At 43.5% G+C, this 23,988-nt stretch overlaps 1 long non-coding RNA gene across 1 annotated transcript; it reads left to right on the top strand.

Moving 5' to 3' along the window:
- The first annotated feature begins 1,344 nt into the window (after positions 1 to 1,344).
- On the top strand, positions 1,345 to 23,988 carry LOC140104532 (uncharacterized). Its single transcript, XR_011850352.1, has 4 exons — positions 1,345 to 1,417; positions 20,384 to 20,497; positions 23,333 to 23,461; positions 23,708 to 23,988. It is a non-coding gene; the product is annotated as an uncharacterized lncRNA (long non-coding RNA).

The raw sequence follows: 23,988 nt of genomic DNA, 5'->3' as shown, positions 1-23,988 counted from the left end.
CAAAAATATGACTTGATAGTGTGTTTACATTTATAAAATAGAAGTTTTACTGAATCCATTTCTACATAGCATTATATACATATACTTCCTCTGCTCTATAATATACTGCCCACAGACAGTACTGAGTGTGTACATTTTGACAGATTCCCTTTGACAATATTTCTTACTTTCCAAACATTAGATTGGACCTCATGGGTTGCTGTGGGATTATTGTCTTTGGGCTGGACTCCATGTTGTCTGGACTCTATGTTTTGTCTTGTTCTTTCTTCTCACAGTGTGCACAGTGATGCTTCTGCTCAAGGCTTTGATATTCTTCCTTGGCATAATCAATACCTCATTGTAACCTCACTCAAGATCTGAAGAACTTCCAATTTGTTTGTGTAGCCCAGGCCTTCAGCATCTATCTGATGGAGCGCAGGGTGAAATGCTGGATGTCAGTCCTTGAGATACATGGAGATTTTTCTTTATACAGTATCTTCTCTTTATATACATTGTTAAGCTTAATCTCTACAAGTAGCAGAGTCATCCTGTACAATTCTGTCATCTGCTTAGTAACAGCGGCCTGTCCGTAAGATATTAAGAAGCTTGAAGTTAACATGGAATTTCCACTTCTGAAGTCAGATAGCAGAATATGAAGCAGAAGTTAATAATCTATTAATCTTTTGTTTTGTGTGGTGTGGATAGGGTTTTCCTTGTATGGGTTTATGGTCCATTCTAGAGATGACATCTTCTACTGTAATACTAAGAACTGATATAGGAATAACCAGGACATGTCTGTCTCATCCTTGACCGCTCAGCTGTTTACTCCATTGTCGATAAGATTTGTGTTGTACATTAGCAATCCTTTTGGTTTTCCAGTGAGTTCTTTATTTTTTAGATAATATCACTAAATGCAGTGCAGTGCAGACCAATCCCTCTTATTCAGATTGGAAACTTCAAAGAAACATTAAGATTCTTTACTATATGCTAAACATTCACTGTAGCTCATTTATATCTCTGTTCCTTTTATCCTTAGGAGTACAGTGGGTGGTACTCCTCAGTGATTGACAGACTTCTATCTATGTGTGTGCATACAGAAATATTTGACAAACACTCATTAGGACTGTCCCTAATTTCCTAAAGTTAGAATAAGCAGAGATTTAAATTCACAGGATATTATGGGTGTCATTTATCCTTTTTTCCCCTTCCCCGGGCCCACAGCCTGCCAGCCAAAAAAACTGATGAAGTAATATTCATCAGTTGTACACGTGCAAGACTACTGATTATCAGGGTGCATGGGCAGAAGCATGTCTGTGTGCTCTGCCCGTGCACACTCTGTGACATCATAACATATTCAAAGGCAGAGCTTACAGACCTGCCTCTGCCCCTGCTATGGCATCGGTCGCTGCCGCGAGAAGAGGAAGACAGAGCATGTGAGGTAAATGTATACTGAGGTTTTTTTATGAGACTGGGCTTTGTGACAGCTAATTTATTATTTATTAGTGAGTGGAGTCTGCTGCTGGACACTACGTATAAGGTGTAGGAGCATGGTACTATGAGTATATGTCAGTATTGCAGTCTATTTTCAAGGGTAATGTGCGGGATTGGGGTGGCAGAGTGATTTTAGGTATATGGGGGCCCTGATCCAAAGTTCACATTGGGGCCCAAAGGTGTCTTGTTACAGTACTTTGGAACAGTACAGTATATGTAAGTAAAAATCCAATGATAGAGGAAAACTCAGCAATGATATACAGTCTGTGGATGATAAAATATAGAAAAGTAAACCTGAAGGTACCTGAAAGCTGTTCACTGCTCATGTTGGTGGAGGACTTCAGTAAAGTATGTTACTTGACAGGTTGCATCTATAGCTGGCCAGAAGGTCACCACAATCCAGGAGTAGTAGGCTTAGTGGAGGCAAGACACTAGGGATGGTTGTCCAAGAACTGGTGTCAATCGCTTCATTCATTCATTTACAGGACTTTCACTTAGTTTAGATCATAACTTTACATGCACAAGGGTTAAAGGGTTAAATTAATAATAATTCCCTCCTCCGCTTCCATTCTGCACAGGCACTACTTATATCATACCTCTGGGATATCTTATGACGTTTTTACAAAGCTATACCCATAGTAACCCTGATAAACATGTTCAACATGGTGGATATAGAGGGTCACCCCTACCTGAAACCTTCACTCTTATGTTAGGTCAGGAGATGAAATGGATTAATCCCATATACATTATAAGTAAAACTGTACCTGCCTGTAAAACCTGTTTTTGGTGTGGTTTCATAAACAAGGAGGTCTTAGACTGGGTTTACACATCACATATTTCTTGCAGAGTTTTGTTGCTTTACCTGTTTTGCCATGGATTTCACCCATTTATTAAAATGCATAGTTTATTCAAAGAAACTTAAAAGTCATCTTGTGGAGGCAAATTAGGACTCATTGGGGGACATGAATCTTTATTTCTGTTAGTTAAATTGTCTAATTTGCAGCCTAAATTGTCTGGTTTGCAGCCAGATCTTGTGCAGTGAGCTCTGCAGATTTTTGTGGCCGATAACTTTAAAAAAAGCATTAGCAAAGCGAGTGTGTGAGCTTGGCGGCGAGTGTGCACTGATCCCAAGTGTGTGCAGTGTCTTAAGTGTGACTTAGGTTTAAGGGAATTAGGTTTGAGGGGCTTTAGCAGGTAACTTCTGTGTTTTGTGTTACTTTGACTGTAAATTCTTCTTTCTGTGTATATTTCTATTGTAATCCCCATTAGAATAATGGACTCCATAAGTGGCATTGCTACACGGTGTACATCCTGTGCCATGTATGCTTTCCTTGAACAGCCGTTCGACGGGGAATACTGCTGTGTGGGGTGTGTGAAAATTGCTTATCTAGAAGCCCAGATTCTGGATCTAAATGAGCAAGTTTCAAGGCTGCGGGCAATTGATAATATGGAACGAAGTTTGCTGCTCCTGGAGCACAAACTCTCTGGGGAGGATGGTTGTGGGGAGGGAAGTATGGAGGTGCAGAATGAGGGGGCAGCTAGTTGGGTAACATGTAGAAGGCGGGGTAGAGGGAAGAGTTGTAGAGAGTCTAGTCCTGATCTGGTGCACCCCAATAAGTTTGCCAGGCTGGTGGATGAGGGGGATATCAGCTCTGGGGTAGCAATGCTGCAGAAAGACGTGGCCGCTAGCAACCAGGGGAATGTCTGCTCCAGTAAGAAGGGTAATGGGAGCACAGGCAAGGTCAGACAGGTGCTGGTAGTGGGAGATTCCATTATTAGGGGAACACACAGGGCAATCTGTCACAAAGACCGTGCATACCGAACAGTGTGTTGTTTGCCGGGTGCTCGGGTTCGGCATGTTGCAGATCGGGTTGACGGATTACTGGGAGGGGCTGGTGAGGAACCAGCGGTCATGGTCCACATTGGCACTAATGACAAAGTAACAGGTAGGTGGAAGGTCCTTAAAAATGATTTCAGAGATTTAGGCCATAAGCTCAGGGCAAGGACCTCAAAGGTAATTTTCTCCGAAATACTGCCTGTACCACGTGCCACACCAGAAAGGCAGCGGGAGATCAAGGAGGTAAATAAGTGGCTCAAAAGTTGGTGTAGGAAGGAGGGGTTTGGGTTCATGGAGAACTGGGCTGACTTTTCTGAGGGCTACAGGCTCTACAGTAGGGATGGGCTGCACCTCAATGGGGAGGGGGCCGCTGTTTTAGGGGAAAAAATGGCTAGAAGGTTGGAGGAGTGTTTAAACTAGAGACCTGGGGGGAGGGCAATTACACTTGTGTAGGGCAAATAGACGGTGTACATAGAGAGCTGCGAAGAGTCATAGTCCATGGGGGAGGAAGGGGGGCTGGAATGAGATTGGGGAATAAGGACAAAAGGAATACGGACAGGGAAAACCATATAAAGTGCATGTACACAAATGCCAGAAGCCTCACAAACAAAATGGAGGAACTGGAACTCTTGATGTTGGAACGGAAATATGATATAGTGGGTATCAGCGAGACATGGCTGGACAGTAGCTATGACTGGGCTGTTACTATAGATGGTTATAGTCTTTTTAGAAAGGATCGTATAAATAAAAAAGGGGGAGGGGTTTGTTTATATGTGAATTCTTGCCTCAAGCCCGTCCTGCGAGATGACATCAGTAACGCAAATGTGGAGTCCCTATGGGTGGAGATAAGAGGAGGGAAAAAGAATAATAAAATATTACTAGGGGTTTGTTATAAGGCTCCAAATATAATGGAGGCAGCAGAGGAAATGCTGATAAGTGAAATGGATGCGGCTTCAAAGCAAGGTGAAGTACTTATCATGGGGGACTTCAATTACCCAGATATTGACTGGGGGGCAGAAACCTGCAGGTCCTTCAAAGGTAGCAGGTTCTTGTCAACAACAAAAGACAATTACCTGTCGCAACTAGTCCTGGAGCCAACAAGAGGGGGGGCACTGCTGGACCTTATCCTTACCAACAGACCTGATAGGGTATCAAAACTACAGGTTGGGGGGAACCTGGGGAATAGTGATCATAATATCATTGATTTTGTATTACGCTTTACTAAGAGCGTTAGTGAAGGGGCAACCAACACTCTAAACTTCAGGAGGGCAAATTTTCAGCAACTAAGGGAAGACCTTAAAGGCATAGACTGGGATAATGCTCTCAAGGACAAAAGCCCCCCCCAAAAATGGGACTTTTTCTCATATATTCTGAAAAAGTCCTGTGAGAAACATATACCTTATGGGAAAAAGCATAAAAGGAACAAGAAAAACCCTATGTGGCTAACTAGTCTTGTAAGGAAAGCAATAAGCGAGAAAGATAAAGCGTTTAAGGTGCTAAAACGTGAAGGTAGCGATGAGGCATTACAGGATTATAGAGAGAAAAATAAATCCTGTAAAAAGCAGATAAAGGCCGCAAAAATAGAGACTGAGAGAAATATTGCCAGGGAGAGCAAAAATAATACCAAATTATTTTTCAAGTATATAAATGATAAGAAACTAAAAACAGAGAGCGTGGGTCCCCTTAGAAATAACATGGGGGTCATGGTGGAAGGAGATGAAGAAAGGGCCAATCTACTGAATGTCGCCTTCTCAACTGTCTTTACCCAGGAAAATCCCCTGGTGGAAGACACAATGAGGAATAATGTAAATTCTTTTTATAATGTCAACAGTTTAACCCAGGAAGAGGTACGGCGCCGCCTCGCAACCACTAAGATAGATAAATCACCTGGGCCAGATGGCATACACCCCCGGGTTCTGCATGAATTATGTACGGTGATAGACAGACCGTTATTTTTAATATTTGAAGATTCACTGAGGACTGGTTATGTTCCACAGGAATGGCGCATAGCAAATGTGGTACCAATATACAAAAAAGGATCAAATAGCGATCCTGTAAACTACAGACCCGTAAGTCTAACTGCTGTGGTGGGGAAAATATTTGAGGGGTTTATTAGAGATTAGAGATGAGCGAGCACTAAAATGCTCGGGTACTCGTTATTCGAGACGAACTTTTCCCGATGCTCGAGTGCTCGTTTCGAGTAACGAGCCCCATTGAAGTCAATGGGAGACTCGAGCATTTTTCAATGGGACCAAGGCTCTGCACAGGGAAGCTTGGCCAAACACCTGGGAACCTCAGAAAAGGATGGAAACACCACGGAAATGGACAGGAAACAGCAGGGGCAGCATGCATGGATGCCTCTGAGGCTGCTTAAATGCACCATTATGCCAAAATTATGGGCAACAGCATGGCCATGACAGAGTGACAGAATGAAGCTAGATAGCATCTAAAACATCCAATAATTGACCCTGACACTATAGGGGACGGCATGCAGAGGCAGCGGCAGCAGCGGAAGGCTAGAGAGTGGCATGGCGACATACCCTAAATGGACTCAGGCTTCAAACCAATGGGTAGCAGAGAGGAACCAAAGGAGGTGAGCAAGAAGCGCTCAAATAATATCGGTACATGATAAAAGTTTGCCAGTATATTTTGTGGATTACACAGCAGGGTGGCGACAAAGTTAACATGGAAGCCATGAAAACAATCCAAAATTCAGCCTGACACAGCTCGTTTGATAAGGGGACGATGTATGGAGGCAGTGAACTAGTAGTAGATTAAAGGTGCTGCAGTTAAAACTATGTTAGTTGTTTCTTGGCATGGAGCTGGCGCTCCGCTGCCAGGCGAGCTTTCGCCAATCCAAGCCCCTGTCTCTAGACTACTCCCCAAACAGCACTTCTAAGAACCTTTCGGATAAGATCAAGTGTAGTAGCGTTCTTATAAGTTTGGGATATGGCGGGTGAGGGGAATGTAAACATCTGCGCAAGAAGCGCTGAAATAATATCCGTAAATGAAAAAAGTTTTCCAGTATATTTTGTGGCTTACACAGCAGGGTGGCGACAAAGTTAACAAGTTTGATGTGGAATGCCCTGCAATAGCTCTTGGGCGGTGTGCCTTTTATCACCTAGGCTCAGCAGTTTGAGCACCGCCTGCTGTCGCTTAGCGACGGCACTGCTGCTGTGCCTAGAGCTACCGACTGATGGCGCCATGCCCACGGATGGTAATTCGGAGGAGGAGGAGGTGGAGGAGGGGTGGGAGGATTTGGAGGTATAGTAGGCCTTTGAGACCTGGACCGAGGTAGGCCCCGCAATCCTCTGCGTCGGCAGTATATGACCAGCCCCAGGGTCAGACTCGGTCCCAGCCTGCACCAAGTTAAGTGTAGTAGCGTTCTTATAAGTTTGGGATATGGCGGGTGAGGGGGATGTAAACAGATGCGCAAGAAGCGCTGAAATAATATCCGTAAATGGTAAAAGTTTGCCAGTATATTTTGTGGATTACACAGCAGGGTGGCGACAAAGTTAACAAGTTTGTTGTGGAAGCCATGAAAACAACCCAAAATTCTGCCTGACACAGCACGTTTGATAAGGCGGGCATGTATGGAGGCAGTGAACTAGTAGTAGATTAAAGGTGCTGCAGTTAAAACTATGTTAGTTGGTTCTTGGCATGGAGCTGCCGCTCCGCTGCCAGGCGAGCTTTCGCCAATCCAAGCCCCTGTCTCTAGGCTACTCCCCAAACAGCACTTCTAAGAACCTTTTGTATAAGATCAAGTGTAGTAGCGTTCTTATAAGTTTGGGATATGGCGGGTGAGGGGAATGTAAACAGATGCGCAAGAAGCGCTGAAATAATATCCGTAAATGGTAAAAGTTTGCCAGTATATTTTGTGGATTACACAGCAGGGTGGCGACAAAGTTAACAAGTTTGTTGTGGAAGCCATGAAAACAACCCAAAATTCTGCCTGACACAGCACGTTTGATAAGGCGGGCATGTATGGAGGCAGTGAACTAGTAGTAGATTAAAGGTGCTGCAGTTAAAACTATGTTAGTTGGTTCTTGGCATGGAGCTGCCGCTCCGCTGCCAGGCGAGCTTTCGCCAATCCAAGCCCCTGTCTCTAGGCTACTCCCCAAACAGCACTTCTAAGAACCTTTTGTATAAGATCAAGTGTAGTAGCGTTCTTATAAGTTTGGGATATGGCGGGTGAGGGGGATGTAAACAGATGCGCAAGAAGCGCTGAAATAATATCCGTAAATGGTAAAAGTTTGCCAGTGTATTTTGTGGATAACACAGCAGGGTGGCGACAAAGTTAACAACTTTGATGTGGAATCCATGAAAACAACCCAAATTTCGGCCTGACAAACCTCGTTTGATAAAGGGACGATGTATGGAGGCAGCTATATGGACGACTTTTGGAGGTAGCAATGGAGACAACGTGTGGAGGCTGCTATGGAGACAATTCAATTTGGATAGTGCCTGTATGTGGCAGTCCAAAAAATTTTTCAAACCAGAGGAGCAGGTAGGTGGCCCTCCAGAAAAATGGAATAGATTGAGTGCCTGTATGTGGCAGTCCAAAAAAGTTTTTAAACCAGAGGAGCAGGTAGGTGGCCCTCCAGAAAAATTGAATAGATTGAGTGCCTGTATGTGGCAGTCCAAAAAAGTTTTCAAACCAGAGGAGCAGGTAGGTGGCCCTCCAGAAAAATGGAATAGATTGAGTGCCTGTATGTGGCAGTCCAAAAAAGTTTTTAAACCAGAGGAGCAGGTAGGTGGCCCTCCAGAAAAATGGAATAGATTGAGTGCCTGTATGTGGCAGTCCAAAAAAGTTTTCAAACCAGAGGAGCAGGTAGGTGGCCCTCCAAAAAAATGGAATAGATTGAGTGCCTGTATGTGGCAGTCCAAAAAAGTTTTCAAACCAGAGGAGCAGGTAGGTGGCCCTCCAGAAAAATGGAATAGATTGAGTGCCTGTATGTGGCAGTCCAAAAAAGTTTTTAAACCAGAGGAGCAGGTAGGTGGCCCTCCAGAAAAATGGAATAGATTGAGTGCCTGTATGTGGCAGTCCAAAAAAGTTTTTAAACCAGAGGAGCAGGTAGGTGGCCCTCCAGAAAAATGGAATAGATTGAGTGCCTGTATGTGGCAGTCCAAAAAAGTTTTTAAACCAGAGGAGCAGGTAGGTGGCCCTCCAGAAAAATTGAATAGATTGAGTGCCTGTATGTGGCAGTCCAAAAAAGTTTTCAAACCAGAGGAGCAGGTAGGTGGCCCTCCAGAAAAATGGAATAGATTGAGTGCCTGTATGTGGCAGTCCAAAAAATTTTTCAAACCAGAGGAGCAGGTAGGTGGAGCTCCAGAAAAATTGAATAGATTGAGTGCCTGTATGTGGCACTCCCAAAAATTGTTTAAAACAGAGGACCGGGTCGGTGGCCCTCCAGAAAAATTAAATGCATAAAGTACTATAGGTAGAGCCAGTGGGCCCTGTCAAAAAATAGCCAGTTTCCTCTGCTTTACTGTACAAAGAGCAGGAGAAGGAGGAAAATGAGGAGGAGGAGGAGGAGGAGTGGATAAATTATTCAGGTTGAGCTTCCTTCACCTGCTGGAGATTGGAAATTAGGAGAAATCCATGCTTTATTCATCTTGATAAGCGTCAGCCTGTCAGCGCTGTCAGTCGACAGGCGTGTACGCTTATCGGTGATGATGCCACCAGCTGCACTGAAAACCCGCTCGGACAAGACGCTAGCGGCAGGGCAGGCAAGAACCTCCAAGGCGTACAGCGCCAGTTCGTGCCACATGTCCAGCTTTGAAACCCAGTAGTTGTAGGGAGCTGTGTGATCATTTAGGACGATGGTATGGTCAGCTACGTACTCCCTCACCATCTTTCTGTAAAGATCAGCCCTACTCTGCCGAGACTGGGGACAGGTGACAGTGTCTTGCTGGGGTGACATAAAGCTGGCAAAAGCCTTGTAAAGCGTACCCTTGCCAGTGCTGGACAAGCTGCCTGCTCGCCTACTCTCCCTCGCTACTTGTCCCGCAGAACTACGCACTCTGCCGCTAGCGCTGTCAGAAGGGAAATACTGTTTCAGCTTGTGCACCAGGGCCTGCTGGTATTCATGTATTCTCACACTCCTTTCCTCTCCAGGGATGAGAGTGGAAAGATTTAGCTTATACCGTGGGTCCAGGAGAGTGAACACCCAGTAATCGGTGCTGGAATAAATTCTTTGAACGCGAGGGTCACGGGATAGGCAGCCTAGCATGAAATCTGCCATATGCGCCAGAGTACCAACGCGTAAGAATTCGCTCCCCTCACTGGCCTGACTGTCCATTTCCTCCTCCTCCAACTCCTCCAATTCCTCTTCTTCTGCCCATACACGCTCAACAGTGAAGGACTCAACAATGGTCCCCTCTTGTGTCTCGCCAACATTCTCCTCCTCTTCCTCCTCATCCTCCTCCACCTCCACCTCCTCCGATATGCGCTGAGAAACAGACCTAAGGGTGCTTTGGCTATCAACAAGGGAATCTTCTTCCCCCGTCTCTTGTGAGGAGCGCAAAGCTTCCGACTTCATGCTGACCAGAGAGTTTTTCAACAGGCCAAGCAGCGGGATGGTGAGGCTGATGATGGCGGCATCGCCACTGACCATCTGTGTTGACTCCTCAAAGTTACTCAGCACCTGACAGATATCAGACATCCACTCCTCATTGTAGACTTGAGGAAGCTGACTGACCTGACTACCAGTTCTGGTGGAAGTTGACATCTGGCAGTCTACAATCGCTCGGCGCTGCTGGTAAACTCTGGATAACATGGTCAGTCCACCTCGTGGGCACGTCGCACAACAGTCGGTGAGCGGGCAGTTGGAGGCGGCGCTGCGCTGCCCTGAGAGTGGCAGCATCTGTGCTGGACTTCCTGAAATGCGCACAGATGCGGCGCACCTTCGTGAGCAAATCAGACAGATTGGGGTATGTCTTGAGGAAACGCTGAACTATCAGATTTAACACATGGGCCAGGCATGGCACATGTGTCAGTCTGCCGAGTTGCAGAGCCGCCACCAGGTTACGGCCGTTGTCACACACAACCATGCCTGGCTTCAGGTTCAGCGGTGCCAGCCACAGATCAGTCTGCGCCGTGATGCCCTGTAATAGTTCTTGGGCGGTGTGCCTTTTATCGCCTAGGCTCAGCAGTTTCAGCACCGCCTGCTGTCGCTTAGCGACGGCACTGCTGCTGTGCCTAGAGCTACCGACTGATGGCGCCATGCCCACGGATGGTCGTTCGGAGGAGGAGGTGGAGGAGGGGTGGGAGGAGGAGGAGGCATAGTAGGCCTGAAAGACCTGGACCGAGGTAGGCCCCGCAATCCTCGGCGTCGGCAGTATATGACCAGCCGCAGGGTCAGACTCGGTCCCAGCCTCCACCAAGTTAACCCAATGTGCCGTCAGCGATATATAGTGGCCCTGCCCGGCAGCACTCGTCCACGTGTCCGTGGTCAGGTGGACCTTGGCAGAAACGTCGTTGGTCAGGGCACGGATTATGTTGTCTGACACGTGCTGGTGCAGGGCTGGGACGGCACATCGGGAAAAGTAGTGGCGGCTGGGGACCAAATACCGAGGGGCGGCCGCCGCCATGAGGCTGCGAAAGGCCTCGGTCTCTACTAGCCTATAGGGCAGCATCTCCAGGCTTAGCAATCTGGAGATGTGCACATTAAGGGCTTGGGCGTGCGGGTGGGTTGCACTATATTTGCGTTTCCGCTCCAGCGTCTGGGGTATGGAGAGCTGAACGCTGGTGGATGCTGTGGAGGATCGTGGAGGCGACGATGGGGTTTTTGTGGCAGGGTCCTGAGCAGGGGGCTGACTATCAGCTGAGACAGGGGAAGGAGCAGTGGTGTGCACGGCCGGAGGTGAACGCGCTTGTTGCCACTGAGTGGGGTGTTTAGCATTCATATGCCTGCGCATACTGGTGGTAATTAAGCTAGTAGTGGTGGAACCCCTGCTGATCCTGGTTTGGCAAATGTGGCACACCACAGTCCGTCGGTCATCCGGTGTTTCCTTAAAGAACCTCCAGACTTCTGAAAATCTAGCCCTCGCCGCAGGAGCCCTCGCCACGGGAGCTTCACTAGTTGACACATTTGGCGCTGATGCACCAGCTCTGGCCCTGCCTCTCCGTCTAGCCCCACCACTGCCTCTTCCAACCTGTTCTGGTCGAGGACTCTCCTCCGTCTCAGAAGCACTGTGTTCACCCGGACTCTCAACCCAGCTTGGGTCTGTCACCTCATCATCCTCCGATCCCTCAGTCTGCTCCCCCCTCGGACTTCCTGCCCTGACAACAACTTCCCCACTGTCTGACAACCGTGTCTCCTCATCGTCGGACACCTCTTTACACACTTCTTCTAGTACGTCAACAAGGTCATCATCACCCACAGACTGCGACTGGTGGAAAACCTGGGCATCGGAAAATTGCTCATCAGCAACCGGACAAGTGGTTTGTGACTGTGGGAATGGTCCAGAAAACAGTTCCTCAGAGTATGCCGGTTCAAATGGCAAATTTTGCTGGGAGGGGGCAGACTGGGGGGGAGGAGGCTGAGGTGCAGGAGCTGGAGGAGTGCCGATTTCGGTGACATGGGTGGACTGCGTGGAAGACTGACTGGTGGACAAATTGCTCGAAGCATTGTCGGCAATCCACGACATCACCTGTTCGCACTGTTCTGGCCTCAACAGTGCTCTCTACCACGAGTCCCAGTAACTTCAGACATGAACCTAGGGAGTGTAGCTCTGCGGCGTTCCCCTGCTCCCTCATAAGCAGGTGGTGTCTCACCCCGCCCAGGACCACGGCCTCTGACCCCTGCAGTAGTTGGACGCCCACGTCCCCGCCCTCGTCCTCTACGCCTAGCCCTCGGGTTAAACATTTTGAAAATGAGAGTTATAACTTGAATTTTTTTTTTTACTTTTTTGTTTTTTTTTTGTTTTTTTTTTGTGTTTTTTAGTTTTTAAAACCAAACGATGCTATCCTATTGCTATGGCTATTTTATAGCCAAGTATGAAAGCACACTGCTATGCCAGATGAGATGACGCTGAGTTATGAAAAAAATAAACATAAAATAAAAAAGGAAATGGCAGACTGTGCCTAATTGAAATACAACCCCGGGCCCTAATAAATTTTCCCACTTCGGTCTTTGCGATGGATATGTGCGTCACTAAGCGCAAAACACAGTGGTCGCAAGTCTGACTCCAAATTGCTCACAATTTGCTAGTAGATGCACTGCAACAACTACAGCCACCAGCAGATCAACCAGAAATCAAATATATATAACGGTACTGTAGGCGTAATTAAGCCGTTTGTATTCTCCTATGGCTATTTTCTAGCCAAGTATTACAGCACACTACTATGCCAGATGAGATGACGCTGAGTTATGAAAAAAATAAACGTAAAATAAAAAAGGAAATGGCAGACTGTGCCTAATTGAAATACAACCCCGGGCCCTAATAAATTTTCCCACTTCGGTCTTTGCGATGGATATGTGCGCCACTAAGCGCAAAACACAGTGGTCGCAAGTCTGACTCCAAATTGCTCACAATTTGCTAGTAGATGCACTGCAACAACTACAGCCACCAGCAGATCAACCAGAAATCAAATATATATAACGGTACTGTAGGCGTAATTAAGCTGTTTGTATTCTCCTATGGCTATTTTCTAGCCAAGTATTACAGCACACTACTATGCCAGATGAGATGACGCTGAGTTATGAAAAAAATAAACGTAAAATAAAAAAGGAAATGGCAGACTGTGCCTAATTGAAATACAACCCCGGGCCCTAATAAATTTTCCCACTTCGGTCTTTGCGATGGATATGTGCGTCACTAAAACACAGTGGTCGCAAGTCTGACTCCAAATTGCTCACAATTTACTAGTAGATGCACTGCAACAACTACAGCCACCAGCAGATCAACCAGAAATCAAATATATATAACGCTACTGTAGGCGTAATTAAGCCATTTGTATTCTCCTATGGCTATTTTCTAGCCAAGTATTACAGCACACTACTATGCCAGATGAGATGACACTGAGTTATTAAAACAATAAACGTAAAATAAAAAGAAACTGGCAGACTGTGCCTAATTCTACTCAAACCCCTAATAAATTTTCCCACTTTGGTGTTTGAGGTGGATATGTGTGTCACTAAGAGCTAAACACAGTGGTCGCAAGTCCCCCTGCTAATTCCTCACAATATGGTACTAGCTGCAAATAAAAAAAAAAAAAATTATAACGTTATTGTAGCCCTAAGAAGGGCCGTTGGGTTCTTTTAGAATCACTCCTGCCTAACAGTAAGCTAATAGAACACCCTAACGCTTTCCCTGACCAGCAGCAGCTCTCTCCCTAGCGGCATCCAGACAGAGAATGATCCGAGCAGCGCGGGCAGCGGCTAGTCTATCCCAGGGTCACCTGATCTGGCCAGCCAACCACTGCTATCTACGTGTAAGGGTACCACGTCATGCTGGGTGGAGTGCAGAGTCTCCTGGCTTGTGATTGGCTCTGTTTCTGGCCGCCAAAAAGCAAAACGGCGGGAGCTGCCATTTTCTCGAGCGGGCGAAATACTCGTCCGAGCAACGAGCAGTTACGAGTACACTAATGCTCGATCGAGCATCAAGCTCGGACGAGTATGTTCGCTCATCTCTATTAGAGATGCTATCCTGGAGTATCTCACTGTGCACAACCTTATAACCCAGCGTCAGCATGGGTTTATGAGAGAACGGTCCTGTCAGACTAATCTGATTGGTTTCTACGAGGAGGTAAGTTCAAGACTGGATCTGGGGGACGCTGTGGATGTTGTATATCTGGACTTCTCAAAGGCATTTGACACCGTGCCACATAAAAGGTTGGTATATAAAATGAGACTGCTGGGAATAGGAGAAAATCTGTGTATCTGGGTAAGTAATTGGCTTAGTGATAGAAAACAGAGGGTGGTCATTAATGGCACATTCTCAGATTGGGTTGATGTTACCAGTGGAGTGCCACAGGGGTCAGTATTGGGGCCACTTCTTTTTAATATTTTTTATTAATGACCTTGTAGTGGGTTTACACAGTCAAGTTTCAATATTTGCAGATGATACTAAGCTGTGTAAAGTAATAAATACGGAGGTCGATAGTTTAGCATTACAGAGGGATTTGTGGAAGCTTGAGGGATGGGCAGAGAAATGGTTGATGAGGTTTAATGTAGATAAATGTAAAGTTATGCACTTGGGCCATGGAAACAAAAAGTAGAATTATGTTCTAAACGGTCAATTACTTAGTAAAACTGAAGCTGAAAAGGACTTGGGCGTATTGGTGGATGGTAAACTTAATTTTAGTGACCAGAGCCAGGCGGCTGCTGCTAAAGCAAATAAAATAATGGGATGTATCAAGAGAGGAATAGATTCTCATGGTAAAGACATAGTTTTGCCCTTATACAAATCCCTGGTCAGACCACACATGGAATATTGTGTACAGTTTTGGGCACCAGTGTATAAAAAGGATATAATAGAGCTGGAACGGGTGCAGAGGAGAGCAACCAGGATTATTAGGGGAATGGGGGGATTAGAGTACACTGACAGATTACAAAATTTGGGATTATTCAGTTTAGAAAAAAGACGACTGAGGGGAGACCTCATTACAATGTACAAATACCTGAACGGACAGTACAAGGATCTCTCCAAAGATCTTTTTATACCTAGGCCTGTGACCAGGACAAGGGGGCATCCTCTACGCCTAGAGGAGAGGCGATTCTACCATCACCATAGACAAAGGTTCTTTACTGTAAGAGCAGTGAGACTGTGGAACTCTCTGCCGCAGGAGGTTGTTATGGCCGACTCTATGTACATGTTCAAGAGAGGCCTGGATGACTTTCTGGAGAGAAAAAATATCACGGGTTATGGGGATAAAACATTTATTTAATTCTTGAAGGTTGGACTTGATGGACTTGCGTCTCCTTCCAGCCTTATATACTATGATACTATGATACTAATTTTCGCAACTTTTGCAGTTTTTGCGACTTTTCACTATGACTTTTGTTGTCGTCTTTCAAGTACACCTTGGTCTGGACCTTATGCATTGCCTTATGTATCTTTATTTTCTAGATGTTCTGTGCAACTTTTCCCTTATGTATCACTTTCATTCGCTTATTTTTGCGACTTTTTAGGGTCCAGGGCTGGTCCAGGGCAGGTGCAAAGGAAGGATTTTTTTCATGGACCCTGTTTGAACATGTAAATTGGAATTATTTCACATGCTTTAAATGTTTATAATTAGCATTAGCCTGTTTTTTAAAAAAAAATCATAAATTTTTGCATTTACATTTTTTTAAAATGTATTGGTTACTTCTAAGGGTAATGTCACACGTGGTGTTTTGGTTGTGTTTTGAAATGCAATTAAAACGCAACTAAAACGCAACGTGTGACCACACCCTTAACACCACGTGTGCAGCCTTATATGTCGTCATCTCCCTGGGATGTGACTAGAGTGCTTAAAAATGCAGAACATGGCCTCAAATCCAAAATTAACAGTAGTGTCTACTCCTTTATATAACCCCCTCACATGTCTTGTGTCCTAGTGGATTTAAGACATTTGCAACAAAATATCTCAAAAAGTTGCGCCTGCCAGGATAGGAAAAACCTTAACATGTATCACAAGAAAAAAGACAGGATCATACATAAGGCGCAAAAAATATCTGCCAAAAGTCTCAGTTATACATCAAAGAAAAAAGAAACTGTAATACATGTCCCCCATTTAACTTTTTAGAGGAAAACATATTGGGGCTCATCTACTTACCCGATCCTGTCACGATCCAGCGGCGTGTTCTCCGACGAGGATTCAGGTCTTCCGGAGATTCATTAAGGTCATTTGCCCGATGTCCACCAGGACTCGCTGCTGCGCCAAGGTCCGCCGGAGTTCCCCATCCTATTCCTGGTGCATGTAAGCGCATGTCAAGCGACACATTTTTTTAAAAAAAATTCGGACTTTGCACATACTTTTTAGTGCAAACTGCTTGCACAGGTATTTAATAATTGCCTGCACCACATTTGTATCACGCATAACCCTTTCGTGATGCAGCTGGCATTTCGGTGCTCAGTCTAGTGCGCCTTCTGCACTATACACACTATATATATATATAGTTTATACAACCATAAATATGGTAAATGCGGATGTAGTAGGGTTAAAAGTGTCCTTTACTCCAATGTGTGACATACAGTATACAGATCAATTGCTCCAGCTCATTTTAAGAGGTATGTATATACTTAGCTTTACATTTTCATCTTTGTATTTCACGTGGGTTATTGAGTGGGAAGAGGTGCAGCTTCTAGTCCCTTTTTCAGAAGGTGTTCTGTACCATTAAGCCTTTAATTTCCTTCCTGTGTAGATCTGTGGCTTTGTTTCATTGCTTTACTCTTCTGTGTTTCCATTTCTCTCCTCTCTGCTGCTTAGCGATGAATTACTTTGAAGTATTTGGTGATAGTCATTATGATATGGCATAAGCATTTACGCTCAATCTAAGTACATGTTCACTTGCAGAAGTGAACCCAGATTTCCTACTAAGTAAATACGATAGGCTACAAATGCTTTGCATTTGGTAAAATTAAAGTGTATTATTCAACTCTATATTGTACAGTGGTATAATCTGATATACTTTATTTCATACCATAAACTGCCTGTACTGGGGTTCATGGCAGAGGTTTGCAGTCATCTAAAGCCAACGATTGGGTCTCGATCAAACATAGTAGATGTAGCAGATTTTGGGTGTGAATTGCCTGTTAAAATCCACAACAATTAATTTTTTTTTAAACCCTAAACCCTATTTACATAAAGCCTATCAGACAGCCATATGATTGGTATAGTACCCATCAGTCCAATCATTTGAATTGAAGTATTCCCATCTCAATTATTTATGATGTATCTACAGGTTATGTCATGAAATGATAATACATGCGGCTCTCATTTCTGGGACCCGCACGTATTTCTGGGACAGAGGTCATGACCTCCCTCCAGCAGCCAGACTGAATGGAGACATGAATGGAAAATAGCTGCAGTTTTGCAGCACTCTTTCCATTCAGGCTGGCTGCAAGAAGGTGGTCTAGGACCTCTATTCCAAAGATAGGTGATGGTCCCAGAAGTGGGATCCACATCTATCATATATTCCATTTATATATCATAAATAGTTGAGATAAGAATACCCTTTAAGCTGCAGTAACTCAGTTTAGCCACTACACTATGAACTGAGCTGTGTGCTTCATATTCTACTTTCCATTTATAAGCTTTTGAGAGTAGCTGATGTGCGGAGGGGATATTCTAGGGATATGTTTTTATATGATATGAATGCTCTTTATAAGAAATCTACCATAGGCAATCTACTTTCTGAAGTAGTTCCTGTGGTAGATTCCACCTCACTGCACCATCCCACCTCTTCTCCTTCTATATAATCCTTTTGGTTAATAAACTTTATAAATATGCATAGGAAGTGAGTGGGGATTCTATAAAATAACCACAAAGGGGCTGTTTTGTTTTAATTTCTGAATTTTAAATGCGCCACATGAGTTCACTGCAAAGGGTTGAGTTCATCCACTTTGGTTTGCATACTGGTCTACATAACATCTTTATTTTCCTGTATGTATTTAATTTAGGGAAACTCTATATCTACCTATCTATACAATGAAAAAAGGGGGCACTGTATATACCGTATTAAATTCTAGTGGGTAAATATATCTTCAATCAGAGGGTATTATATAATAGTTTATTTAGGAAATCTAGTATATGAAATAATATATTTAGTATATTATTTAATATATATGAGGGTATTTTCAAGGGTGCATTGTGGTGATATGCTGCAAGGAGCTAAAGGGGTATTCGCACAAAGGCAAGTTTCTTAAATGTACTCAGGATAACAAAATAACACATTCTCTAATTCACTGTTATTTAAAAGAATACAGCATTTCATAGATATAATTCCAATCTGTCTCTATCAGTCCTGGTGTACACAATTTCAGTTGCCCCTAAACACAACTCTTTAACTTCTGACTTATGGTCGGAGTGGCCATCTTGTATTTCTGTTTGGAGCTGAGAGCTAAGATTTCTGTCTCTCTCTGTTTCCTGCACTCTAGCCCCTCCAATTCCAGCACAGAGCTTACACTGACACATACACTGACATCATGCCAGCAGCAGGGTGAGGAGTGTAAAGCTACAGACACATAAGTTCCTTGTTTCGGGAGGGCGAGGGAGGCACAGCAGATGTAGTGGTGTGTTGTGGAATAGCAGAGATGTAGGAGAGCTGACTGTTATTGTGTGCAATAGGCATCTTATATATCTCATCATCTAAATGAATGAAAGTGTATATAAATCTAACCACATTTTCATCTCACAGAACTAGATAGATCTTGAAGTGTCTGCTTAGAGATTCCACATCCACACCCTGGAATTTTGCACTGACCGTCACTGAGTGATAAGAGCTATAATAGCAATAAAACTGAGTAAAATTGTGAAGTAAAGGGTTAAAAATGTATTGTGTTAACACCATTAAGGGATAGAAATTTGAGAATTTTCTTTCATGGGAAAACCCCTTTAAGGACATCTTGGCAACAAATTCTGCAGGGATTAGTCCTGGACAGGAATTGTCTTTGTTCTGTACCAGATGGAGAAGAATTGTCACCTGTTAAAAGAAGACCACAAAGACCAGGATAGACCATGTGAGCACAGAGAGAAGAGGCAGACCTGCAAATAATTTAAAGAGTAACAGCTGTCTATTTCTGCCTGATGGCTGCCCTGATGCGCTGTACATTTATTTCAGTTATTTACTTATGTATAGTATATTCACGTCTGATATATATTTTTGTGTGCTGTATGCTATTTTTAGCATATATTTATGTGTGGTATATTCATTGCTGGTCTATTTGCACCATAATCATTGCAGTTAAATATGTATGTGTGCTGTATATTAACTACGATATAACTATATTGATTGAGGACAGCAAGAGGCCAGGATTCGAAGTTTGCCCCAGGGCCAATGGAACATTGTTATGCCGCAGATCCAAGGATTTATTCTGGCTGACAAAAATATATAGGCCCATTGATATATATTAGTACTTTTGCCTTCCTCTGTATCAACACTGTAGGAGTATATGTCTGACTTGATGAACCTGCATCTTCTTTCAACCATATCTACTATCATAGTATGATACTGTAGCTAGGGTAAAGCATTAAATGATAAATTGGTAAAGTTCTGACACCCAGACCTAAAAACGATCAGCTAATTTACAGCACATTTACAAAGCTGTAAGTGTAGGGAGCCATCTGTTTACTACTTTCAAACTGTCCACCGATTGTTCTGAAAGTTGGATTCCATTTAGAATGAACGGCATTGGCTATTCACTTATCGTGAATATTTAAATGTTTTGGGGAGAAAAAAATAAACAAAACAACAAGATTTACCTTTCAGGAGTTGTTTAGGCTTATTTCACACTACCATTCCTTCCCTCCATTAAAAGAGTGAAGAACGGATGTTTAAAGGAGGTTGAACGTATTAGTTAAAAACCCCATTGACATCAATGTAAATGTAATGTTATCCGTTATGGTCAGTTTGGCGTAGATCTGTTATCTATTGTGGAGGAAAACTACTGCAGCTTCCTTTATTTTTTTCCTCCAAAAAACGCATGAATAACGGATCCCTGCCTAAGCTGACCATAACGGATGACATAAAATTTACATTTCAATGGGATTTTTAAGTGATACTTCAAAGCTCAGTTAAACCTCCACTAAACCTTTATTCTTTAGTTTTTCCATGGAGAAAGAAACGGAAAGAAGGAACGACAGTGTGAAATGAGCCTTTTCAGACTGTACTGTATACTGTATAAATAATATTTGGCTTTGTTATGTTGATGCCAATAGCAGTGATATGTTTACACCGCTAACAGAGTTGTTTGTATTGTGTTTACTTTCAAGCTTTGAATGCAAATTCTGATTAAATGTGTAAGGGCTAGTGAGTACATATCACTTACAGATTAACATTTTTCTCAAGTGCTTTAAAGAAAAAAAAAACTTTTGCTGTGTTTTTACACTGTCTGGTTTTTCTATACATGTTTTCACTGTTTTCTTAGTTTTGAATTATGAGAGTCAAGCAAGGTAATAAATGGGGAATAACCCAGTTTACTCATGGTGAATCAGCTTTGCCAGTCAGGAAATGTGTCACTACCTTCACAAATTAGAAGCAGGTAATGTATATTTGCATGTAACTGCTGGTAATTATTTTATGCAATACCATATATGATAGAATTTTTATGTCATTTTATGGCATAACAAAACCCCAGGGCCCCCATACACCTAAACCCTCTCTGCGAGCCCCATCCCACACGTTATTCTTCCGAATACCCATATACCGTATACACAATCTACAGACATTAACACATACACTATAAAAGGCATAACACACATATAAACAAAGCACCAAATATACTCTACATGCACTATATACACACTACACATACGAACAAACTCAAAACCTACCTGTGAAATACTAATAACATTGCAGTAAAGAATACACCACATACATAAATATATACCAGCATATTACTATATTCTGCCAAAGATTTATTACACAGCAGGTCTGCCATAAGGCACATATAGACATCACTTACTGTATATAAGGCTACATTCACACGACCGTATGATTTCTCCAGTCCCGTATTTACGGGCCGTATATACGTGACGTTTTTCATCCGTATGCAGCACGTATGTAACCCGTATTTTATACGTCCCCATAGACTTCTAGGGCATACGGAACTGAAATACGGGAGAAAATAGGACATGCTCTATATTTTTATACGGCCAGTATACGGTACGGTACGGAACGGAGTTAACAACGGCAATATAAATGGTCAGACGTATTGTCCATTGAAATGAATGTGGCTGTATGTAATCCGTAAAAAAACGGTACGGTACGGTACGGATACGGACGTTTTCATACGTCCGTGTGAATGTAGCCTTAGTCATAGCTCTAACCTTCCACCTCTGATCAGTCCTGGTCTTCATCTTGGTGGCTCCTCACAGATGACAATTTTTCTCCATGAGTTACAGAACTTTGATATCTTCTCTCATGCAGGACTTTATTGCTACAGGATTCACCACAATATATCTTATATATACAGCAACAACATATTCTTATTAATTTTATGTTCATTTATGTTATGTCCATTAATTCATATGTAACCCTGCACCTCATAATTAATTAAATTAGCAGAGCAGCCTGTCTCAGCAATCCATATGTAGTTAGCAGTGCCCTAGTAAGTAATATGTAGCATATGTACTTAAAGGATATCTACCCCCCAGGATGAAGGATTGTAAACCAAGCACACTTACATACTGGCATGTGTCCCCTCTGGCAGAATCTGTTCTTCTTAAATCCTTGTTTTTAAGAAAAAAGGTTTTTAAAAAAAATATGCAAATGAGCCTGAGGTGCTCCAGGTTTAATTGACATCTATGGAGCCTGGATTCCATTTGCATATTGTTTTTTTACTTTTTTCAGAAAAACAAGGGTTTATGAAGTTAAAAGAAGAGCAGATTCTGCTAGAGGGGTCACACAGCAGTATGTCAGTGTGCTTGGTTTTACAATCCTTGGTAGATGCCCTTTATGTTAATTTAGCTAATAAATATGCTGTTCATCAGCCCCTGGTTTTAAATATAATGGGGCACATTTACTTACCCGGTCCTGTTGCGATCCCGCTGTGCGTCCGTCGCGATTCACTAAGATAGTGCACCTGATTGTGTATGTCTTGCAACACAATTTAAATGTTAAATCCTGCACTCAGTCCGAATCCGTCAGATTGTCCAACGGCCCGCCCCCCGATTTGTGTCGCATGAAAGCCAATACCCTTTTGAATGCTGCGCAAATCGGTAATTGATTGGAATATCTGGTGTGTGTGGGGTCTGCAGACCCTTAGTAAATGAGCCCCATTGTCCAGCAGTCTTCTATTATTATATGGTCCACGAGTCCCCCCCTAATAATATACTGTCCAGGAATTTTCATGCCCCCTACCTAAAAATATATTGTACAGCAGTTTCCACCCCTTTCCCTCATAATATACTGTCCAAGAGTCAGGAGTTTCTACTGCCGTTCCCCAATATTATACTGATAAGGAGAAGGAGGCATTAAAAAAAATGATAAACATATTACTTTCCTTGCTTCCCTGGTCCAGTGTGCCCCTGCAACTTCTTATCTTCACTGATGCAGCCAGGTATGTATGTCCCCGCGCTTTGCCGGCCTGCGCTCAGTGTATGAAGCGGTGGCATGATGATGTCATCAGGCAGGTAGAGCGAGGAACATGCTGCCTGTGTCGAAGAATCAATGTCTCAATGACACACAAAGGGGCTCATTTACTGCGGAGTGCATTTTCTTCGGGTTTCCCGACAATTTACGTCTTGCGTCGCATCATGCCAGGTATTGTGTTGCACGCAATCGGATTTTGGTGCATCGGCGCCGGCTTGCATGCAACAGAAATCGAGGGGCGGGCCGTTGGATTCGGGCTACCTGCAGGACTTAACATTTAGAATTGTGTCGCAAGACACGCACTTACAAGCACCTGGAAGAAGAAGGTGAACTCCGGCGGACCTCGGCAGGGAAGCAACGGATGCAGGAACTCGGACTTCAGCTTCGTGGGACTGTCCGAATAGGGGATCGCGACAGGACCAGGTAAGTAAATTTGCCCCAATGAATTGGTTCCCAATCCGCTCTCTTGGGCCCGCAGCAGGGGCAAATTTATCAGAAGTTTCTGAAAGCACAACTGTTCTAGTTGCCTATGGCCGCTTGGTATTCCCACAAATGTTTATAAAATTAAAACTGAGCTCTTATTGGTTTACATGGTAACTGATAACTCTCCCCCTATGTTCCTGTCTCGGTCTGTTAAACCTCTTTTTTCAACCTCTGCCAATGCTAATCCTCCACAAACCTAAAAACACTCCAATGTAGCTTCTGACATACAAACCACAAATTCCTCCTACAGTTCTGTAATGGAGCAACCACAAGACATAACTTCTTCATTTTTGTTCCACAGTTTTGTACCTCACACTGGGAATACTCCCAACCTATAGGCACAATGGAAGAATAAAACAAAATATGAACAAGCCTTTCCTGTACATGCAGTAGCTCACATAGTTTCCCTTTTGCCCTACTATGGATACAGGTAATGGAGATTTATCTGATTTAGTTTGTATACGCTATAGCAGCTGGTACAACAAAAGACATGTGACCTCTGTAAAGGGACATGGCTTGAGTTGCACCAAAATGAAATATTTCAGAGTAAGCTGGTAAATATTCTACTAATATATCCATCTCCTATTTTTTCTTCTAAAATATATTTTGATAAAAAGTATTTCAAGTCTAAAAATGTTTTTTTTTGTCTAAGGTCAATTTCATTTTTATTTTACAGCCAGAACAGCAGTAGGGAGGAGGTGTACACAGGAACTCAGACTATGTGAACATCAAAGCTACATAAGGCAACAATGCTGCTTTTCAAGTTAAAATCATCAGGGATGCTGATAAAAGTTGCACCATGGAGACGATTAACCCATACTGTCGAAAAAAGAAACATTAAGCACCAGCTCAGAAGTTCCTATGTTCTAGCGAGCGCTTGTAGCTTTTAGGATGATTCATCCTTTATTCTTTGGAATTGAATAGTGTGTGTCTAGAAACAATGCCGGTTTATATTTG

The sequence above is a fragment of the Engystomops pustulosus genome, chromosome 10, assembly GCF_040894005.1.
Source record: "Engystomops pustulosus chromosome 10, aEngPut4.maternal, whole genome shotgun sequence".
Taxonomy (NCBI): Eukaryota; Metazoa; Chordata; class Amphibia; order Anura; family Leptodactylidae; genus Engystomops; species Engystomops pustulosus.
This window is presented reverse-complemented; position numbering and strand designations above follow the sequence as displayed.